This window comes from Argentina silus, assembly GCF_951799395.1.
Source record: "Argentina silus genome assembly, chromosome: 1".
Lineage (NCBI taxonomy): Eukaryota > Metazoa > Chordata > Actinopteri > Argentiniformes > Argentinidae > Argentina > Argentina silus.
Window position 1 is genome coordinate 29,893,391 of NC_139655.1, and position 9,126 is coordinate 29,902,516.

Consider the following 9,126-nt stretch of genomic DNA (forward strand, 5'->3'; position numbering starts at 1 on the left):
GCACTAATAGGCACATATAAAGATATTGTTCTTATTGTTCTGTTGAATATAATTTTCATTATCATAAAAGCTGATGGCTGTAGAAAAAAGCCTGGCTGTAGAAACAGAATTCTGGACCTTTGTGTTGGCAATTTAAAGCCTAAAATGAAGCACATTCATGTTGAGAAAATAACATCAGGTCATATTTTCATTAACAGAGAGGAACAATGGTAGAATGAGTTATCATACGAATAATAAAACATAATATCTGAGGAACATAGTATGCTATCCACCCCCCCCCTTTCTCGCTCTCGCTCTCTCTCTTTCTCCCTATTTCTCTCTCTCTCTCTCTCTCTCTCTCTCTCTCTCTCTCTCTCTCTCTCTTCTCCTCTCTCATCTACATGTTTCACACAGCAGTGGTCAGATGGGATTCTCTGATTCAGCAAATCAAAGGCCTCTCCTCTCCTCTCCTCTCCTGTCTATATTATCGACGCTGGAGGGCCTTGGTGGAAGATGCCTGGGCGAGAGGCGGGGGTGGCAAGGGAGAGGAAGGGAAGCGCCGGTGGATTTGTGGGGGGTAGGGCAGGGCTCGAGCTGCAGATTATTCTGGAAATTGCCAGCTGCAGTTTCTGCAATCAGGATCAAACCGGTTCCGGGTGGGGGGAGGTGGAAGTCACTCTCAATTTTTGTCAAGCCAGCCCTTGCCTGTGTGTCTCCTGGCTGAGTGGGATGACATTGGCTGGGGCGGTGGTGGAAATGTCCCACCACCTCATACTCCGCTTAATAATTCATCCCCTTGCCATGCTTTCTGCAGAGCTGTGGCCACACCGTCCCCCACCTTTAATGGAGCCTGTGATTACAGACAGGAACGTCTTAACATTTAAATAATACACAGAGGCCGGGCCCCACCACAGAAAAATCAATGAGCACATTTGGAGTGTGTGTACTGTACGCTACTGTACTACAGCGCTCTGTCATGGAGGCTGTTACAGGATATACAGAGAGAGCAGAGGCACACGTGCGCCCACAACCCTCCCTCTGCAGACACCCCCCAGTGGAACAGAAGAGTCCTCATTTCATTTGCTCACACTGCCTCTCCCCCTCGCCCTCATTCTCCCAATCTCCCTCTCTTTTTCTCTCTCTCTCCCTCTTCCTCTCTCCCCTATCCTCCCTCTCCTCACCATCGCTCTCTCTCTCTCTCTCTCTCTCTCTCTCTCTTTCCTTCCCTCCACCTCTCCCCCCCATCCCCCCACCCCCTCTCTCTCTGTGGATAGTATCAGACTCCTGAGATGAGTATTAGAGCCCTGGGACAGACCCTGATTATAAACTCACTATTAATGACAAAGGCCCAAACACACTCTGCTCTAATCCTAATCTGCAGACATTTGCATCAGAGAGATTTCCTCTCAGCTCTACTCTCTGTGACATCGGTGTACGGGAAACAGAGCGGCGGCCATTTTGAAACCGCTGCACAGAGTTTTGTGTAATGGAGGGAGCCCTGCTCAGAACACCGACGGGGATGGAGGATGGAAGCCACTGTAACCAATCTGCTCAGGCTCTCAGTCTGGCTGTGTCAGCCTCTCTATAAACCTTTTACCTCGTAATATAGCAGAGAAAAGGACACCAGCAAGGAGAAAAGCCGTTTTTTCAAGTAATATATTTTTGGTATGTCTCATATGGCGATAGTAACATTTTTTGTTTGTAACTATAACCATCGGAAGGGAATGCGAAATAGCAATATTAAAATGAATATCAAACATTCAAAAAGAATCCTTATATGCGGGATCTGGTTTGCAAATCCTCCTCAGAGAGAGAGAGAGAGAAAGAGAAAGAGAGAGAGAGAGAGAGAGAGCCCCGCTCACCTGCATGAGGAAATGATGGAGCAGAGGAGGAGGGGAGGTGAGGGGTGTATTTTGGGAGGGGGGACAGGGGGATGTCCTGCCCGCACATCTCCAGTGATGCGGGGGGTGATTTCTTTCGGCAGGGCAGTGCGTCCCCTGAGGCGGAGTGGAGGAGGGCCAGGGAAGAGAGGAGAGGAGAGGAGAGGAGAGGAGAGGAGAGGAGAGGAGAGGAGAGGAGAGGAGAGGAGAGGAGGGGAGGATAAGGCCTGGAGAGACTCCCTAACATGACTGCACCAGGGCTCGCTAGCCATTAAAAATATAACAAGGGATGAGAGCAGCCAGGTATATTTAGCATCGGGGGGGGGGGGGGGGGGGGGAAGCTGGAGTCGAGAAACAGAGTGTAAATGGGTCACAGCGGAAAAAAGTGAGCGAAGCAGAAAAAAAAATTGCAATGCGTGGAGCTGAGGTGTGCAAGTTATGCTTCGGTTCCATGAAGAGAGAAGCGCTGTCATATCTTATGGCCACAGTATGAAACACGAGTGAATGGAACTGAATACAGGGTTTTTGATAGGAGAGCTTGGTGCCGTTGGAGTCATGATTGGTGAAAAGGACCGCTGTGTGAAAAAGAGAGAAAGGGTTCTGAATTTCAGCGAATGGCAGGGCAGCATGTGTAGGAACCTCAGAGGAGGGTTTCTCTCTCTCTCTCGCTCTCTCTCTCTCTCGCTCTCTCTCTCTCTCTCGCGCTCTCTCTCCTCTCTCTCTCTCTCTCTCTCTCTCTCTCTCTTTGACTCACCCTCTCCCACTTCTGATGGTAGACTATACAGTGCAGTTATCCCTCAACGTCTGAAGGCTGCATCTCCGCTGGTTTTCTGTTCACATGATACTTGGCTTTCACTTACAGTCACACATTCCATACTCGTTCTCAGTGCAAACAGTTCCAATCTAGTTTGATGTCGTGTTACATTTGAATGGTTGCCCTGTTCTCTGTGTGTCCTCACAACATTCTGATATTTGAGAGAGAGGGAGTTATTATTGTGGTCATGATGCAGAAGCCATTGACTGACACTTATGAACTGGTTCTAACTAGTTAGAAATTGTTTAAAGAGATGGATATCATAGGAATGATACTGTCGTGTCACTTCCATACATCATGTTTTGTTCTTTCTTTCTTACTTTTTCTTTCTTTAGGTTAAAGTGCAATTGAGAAATGTTTCTAAATAATTGCCTGGTCGCAATTAAGCAGTTGAGCGTCTATATGAAGAAATATTATTGCATTTAATGAAACATCTTTCACCAACATCAACGTATTAATTGAACGTTGACTGTTTTATCCTTCAAACCCTGAGGTCAGATGCCCGATGATACTGTATCTATGGTGGCATGTTTGTGATGAAGTAAGAAGGATAGAGTATTTGTTTCGAAAAATGATAGCGTGATGTGATTGATGATCGCTCGGAGAGCCTCCTCCCACCTCCTTCCATCTCTCAAAGAAATTGAAATGTTAATCACTTTTTCTTCTCATTACAATTTTAATCATAAGGGCACATTTATCAAAAATGGCATGGCGACAAACAAATAAGCGTTCAGTGTCGTGACCCCTTCCAAAGAAAATTGAGAGAATGTGATACAAATCACACTCCTCTAGTGGCAATCATGAAGACAAATCTATTCTGGATCAGTATCATATTCATGTTCAGAAGCTGATTTTGTATTCACACGGTGGTGTTTGTAATTACAGGGTTCAACCTGAAATATGATTGCGACCCATTTGGGGTCAAGGGAGAGAGCAAGGTTCAAGCGTCTTGATATTTCCAACAGAAATAAATATCCATGGCTGTGTTTGGAGACACTGCTGACCCCGTGGAGAGCTCCACGTCTGGAGAGCACCGCGTCTCTGTGGGCCCTGGGTTCTGGAGAGTCAGGGAAATGATTCCGATAGTACAGAGGGGTTCAGGGAGTTAATAAGGAAGTGGCAATCATACAGAGATCAGGGGGCGAAGGATCTTTAGTCAGAGCTATAGGAAATCTTTGTATGACAAATGGGTTTGCAGACTTGAGCAGAGCGGGAAGCAGGTGAAAGGCAGGTGCTGTTTCTCAGCTGTGAAGAGGTGAGAGGAGGCTTGCCTCTGAATTGGGCCGAGGAGGGGGATATGGGACGTGCTGAGCATGATACAACTGTCACAGAGAGACTCTGCTCACCGGCTAGCTAACTGGCTTGGAGTGTTTCCACAGAAGTTTCTTTATTCTCCTCATAAAAATGTCAAGTCGTTTTATGGGTACAAAGAGGTGATTCATTAGGACTTTGTCGCAATTTTAGAACAAAGCCCATTAGAAGTGTATCTCAGATATCCGCCTCTTAACTGGCAACATCAAATATTGAACTTTTTTTAATTTGCTGCGTAAATTGCATGGACTTCTAGACGGGCATAGGAGACAATGTCCTCATCCTGCCTCTTCACATGTGTAATTTAAACCAGCCAGCGTCATTCGCTACCTCAATTTGCAATCAAGGCAGAGGGCTGTGAAATGTGCTCGACTCAAATGAGGCCATTTGAATATGAATAATACACAAGGTGGAGTGCATTATGGTAATAGCCTTCAATTATACCCGGACATCTACATATCTATGTTCCTTTACATCTTAAAATATTGCAGAGAGGAACATTACACCCTTAGAGGGCACTCAGGACACAAGAGCTGCATGAATGCTTTAAAGCGTGCTTTTTGTCCCTCCACAGGTACTGTACTCTGTATGTGTGAGCATAGCATATAGTTTTCATCAATAGCAATTCATTATCATACTTGCTGAGCACTCTGAAATGATAAATGCATTTCACCTATCAATGCACAAATCTATAACTTGACAATTACCATGCTAACATTTCTCTCATAATCTGCCCGATCGATTGGTCAGAATTTTAAAATCTGCTCTTCACAATGACGATGGATCATAGCCTAGGGTAATTGGCGTGATTATCAGTGAGAGGGAGTCTTGGTTGACGTGAGTCTGAATCAGCTCTCATCTTACAGGAAGTTAGCTAGAGTAGGCTGCTCTGTTAGAGTTAGCTAGAGTAGGCTGCTCTGTTAGAGTTAGCTAGAGTAGGCTGCTCTGTTAGAGTTAGCTAGAGTAGGCTGCTCTGTTAGAGTTAGCTAGAGTAGGCTGCTCTGTTAGAGTCCTGGTGCATTAGGAGGCTCCTGCACATCTCATCTCTGCCACAAGGATGTGAGTATTCTTAAACCTGGAAAAGTCTGAACATTAATAAATCAAACATGTGAATGTGAAAATTGGATAAATAATCTATGGATCCAAGCTCCTCAAAAGATACAGGCTCATCTGACAGTTCACACACAAACTGTTTTGTAAGAGATGAGAGAGAATGTTTGCCAGAATTCAGCATCGGGCCACCATTTCACCCACAAATACCCGTCAAATTGATTATCTACATCGTAAGTACATCTCCAGTGATGAGTCCAGGGTTAGGTTTCCCTAAGCAACGTTTCCCTCTGACTGGCAATTGCAATTCAAGTCAAGTGTTTCATCAGTACAATCCTTCCCTGGTCACATGACCAAGCCCTGATGACCTCATGTGGATGGTGGGTGACCCTTGGGGTCAGTGTGTCAGGAGAACAGTGACAGGTGACGCCTCTCACTGACTCTACACCGTTGACCTCCGCCTTCCTAAACAGCTACAACCGGATCTGAGTGGCTTCATGAATCTTAAATAGAAACACAGTCACATCTGAAGAGAAGCTAAGAGAAAGCAAGTGGAGGACACTATTTTAGTGTACGATACGATGCTTTTTTATAGAGTCACTCTGATATTTATGTTTCCAATTCAGCTCTGAAATGATTTTAAGGTTCCATCTGAATGAATAGTATTGTATAATTAGTGGCCACATTTTCTGATTCTTTCATTTCATCGCACATTTTGTAAATTGTTTTCAGAATGATATTTTAAAAGGCATAATTCTGTCTTTTTGCATTCAAACATATTGCTCCAAAATTGTGAGAATAAATAGACTTGTATTGATTTTACTCCAATGAATGTCGGAACAAAATACGAAAAAATTTCACTATTCCACTAAATCAGCACCATTAGGCTTCTTCACCTTCCCGCAATTTCAAAATGGCTGCTCGTTTACTTTTCCTTTGTTCAATGGCCCCTTGTCTGGTTCCTGATGGCCCCATCTTATCGCATAGGTAATCAACAATATGAATAAGCATTTGTGATCAAGAAAATGTTCCCAAAATAAGCCCAAATAAACAAACATAAGCTACATTTCATAAGTAACCCCTTTCACACCACTTCTGCGTTCAACCCTATCGGTTACCATATTGAATAATGCATAGTCTATGATTGGATGCACTCGTGATTTAGAGGGGTCAGAACTGTAGACTGGTGCAGACAAAAAAAGTCATTTGGAATCAAGGTTTAAGACAGCATAATGACATGTATAAAGCATCATGAATATTCATTACACACAAAATGGGGAATGGCAATTTCAGTTTGTACTGAGTTTTTTTCCCTACTTTTTAATAATTAAAAACAGAGGGGCTTATGTATATTCAAATAAGTACCATCACTTGGTGAGGAGGGAAAAGTTTTCTTTCTGCATTAAAAAATTACGAACACAGTTGTTTCTTTTTTTCTCAATAGAATGTTTTCTCTCATTTCCTTCATTTAGAGGAATGGGGTGTTCACGGTAGACTAATTATCATAATTATACACGTTGCTATGGAAACCCAGTAGTCCATTAGTTTTGATTCATTATGTTTTACCTTACAGCCAGTTTTAATTGTTGTGATGTGAGATAAAAGGGTATGCCTGCTGGCATCTTATAAACTAGCCCACAACAGGATTTTAAGAGCTTCCTTCAAGATTTCAGTTACTGTTGGTCTCGGTGGTGGACGCAGCCAGTTAGCAAGTATTCTGGAAAAAGCCTCCAATCAAACTTGTCACATTTCACAAACAACAGTAGAAGTTTCAACCTGTGGAGGCTATTTTTGAAAACACAAATATTCAGCTTTTTTTTATATGACTACAGAGTGAAAGGTGTATTTATATGATACTGTGTAAATACTGCAATACTGGCTTGATTTAATTCAAGCTATTAATTTAATAATACATGTGTGCTTGTATAATTAGCATGAGCCATTATTTGCATAGAGGTGAGAACATATTTTACATAAAAGTGAATATGTCCTAAGATGTGAATTAAACGCAGAGTTTCCAAACAATTTGCCAAGTTGGACAGTTTTTCATAATAACTGAGATAAGCCATAATGGCTTGAAATATGTTTTCCAATTATTGCACTATTTTAGGTAGAGAGGAAAGTCATTTACATGACTAAATTGAAAATATATCTCACATTATTCCACAAAATAATTGCTTTTATTTTCTAGGGAAAGTAATCTAGTGTCTGTGGTGACACCCTGTTGAGCCTCTCCCTTCTGAAACATCTCTGTCCTTTTATTGTGCCGTTCGGGTCCACAGAGGACGAGGCTCCGATTCACACTGAACTGATAACTGATCTCAATCAATCAAGGGTAGTTTGACCCTCTGGCCACATCCCTCTCTGTTACACTGCTATTGATCACCTGACTGGATTACACCATCTGGGTCACATTTCCCATGATAGATGACATTGCAAAGAACAGGACAAAAGAAGAGAGATTGATAGACAGAAAGAGAGAGAGAGAATGAAAAAGAGCAACAGAGAGAGAGAGAGAGAGAGAGTTTAGAGCTGTCCACTAGCAGGTGCTGAAACATACACACTCACCAGTCACAAACTTGCAGAAGCAGACAGACACACACTCACACACACACACACACACACTATACACACAAAGCTATCCAGTAATAGCTCACTTTAATGTGCCTACAGTATATACTGCTATTAGAAAGCGTTGGAGCGTCACCAGTCATCTCAATGAGAACAATTGACATAAGTAAACAGATAGACTCTTTGGCAATCTGTATGCTGGAGCCTCTGTGTGCTCCATGGATGCCCCTGTCTGCCCACCACCACCTCCTCCCCTCACAGGCCCTTCCTGCCCAGAGGGGAGGTATTGACGAGGGCCTTTCAGAGGAGAAACAGATACTCCTGTCCTCCTTCTTCCTGGGCGAGTGAGCGCTGATCTTCACCTGTGATGCAGACCTGACGAGTGTGTGTGTTTGCAGAGAACTGTGAAATCTTAGCCTTGCTATTTCTGTACATCTCTCTCTCTCTCTCATGCTATTTTCTGTTCTCTCTCTCGCTCTCTTTCTCTCTCTCTCTCATGCTATTTTCTGTTCCCTCTATCTCACTCTCTCACACTGTTTTTCTCTCTCCCTCTCTCTCTCATGCTATTCTCTGGTCTCTCTCTCTCTGTCTCTGTCTCTTTCCCTCTTTCTCCCTCTCTCTCTCATCCTATTTTCTGCTCTCCCTCTGCACCGCGGCCCAGGCAAGCAGACTGGGGCTCCCAGCTCTATTTCTGCAGCACGCTGCACCGTCCTCCATTTGACCTTGGAACACGAGTGCGCCCCCTGTCACCATGCTGTGCCCCCCATGGTTCGCCGTCACGTTAGAGTCCCGCCCCCTCCCCCACCCTAGAAACCAATCGCCCCCTGGGTCAACGGAGGGAGTGAACTGAGTGTGCCTAGTCACATGGTGGGGAAAAATCATTTGCTTCTCACCATCAGGACCAGGAGGACTCATTGGGAGGTGTGTGTGTGTGTGTGTGTGTGTGTGTGTGTGTGTGTGTGTGTGTGTGTGTGTGTGTGTGTGTGTGTGTGTGTGTGTGTGTGTGTGTGTGTGTGTGTGTGTGTGTTGGTGAAGGCTAGGAGTGACACTGCAGTTCTGACCTGCTAGTTGTTGCATTGGGTTCATGCTCTGGGTATTGTTTGGTCTTGAGCCGTACTAAAGGGGTCTTGTGTTAGGGGTCTGTGTGTTTCAGTCATGTGATCTGCTTCACACCTGGACCATCTGCCTCTCCTCTCTCACCCCTCTGGTCACCTAGTCTGGCCCTGGGTCACCTGGTCATCTAGTCTGGCCCTCTCTGGGAGCTGGGCGTCTGGTCCTCTCTGTGCCCTACATAACGGACCAGGGGAGGCTGGTGTCCTCCGATTTCTACCTTCACCAGCCTCCCTGGCAACAGACTCTCTCAAGCCTCCCTCTGTAGGTGTTATGTGAGACTGCAGAGGGCAGAAACCTGAACGCACCAGCCTGCTATCAGTGACCAGGTACCCTGTACTATACTTCTATTTCATCATTTAATTTAATTTGATACTAATATAGAGAATACACATACCGGTGAATGTGCTG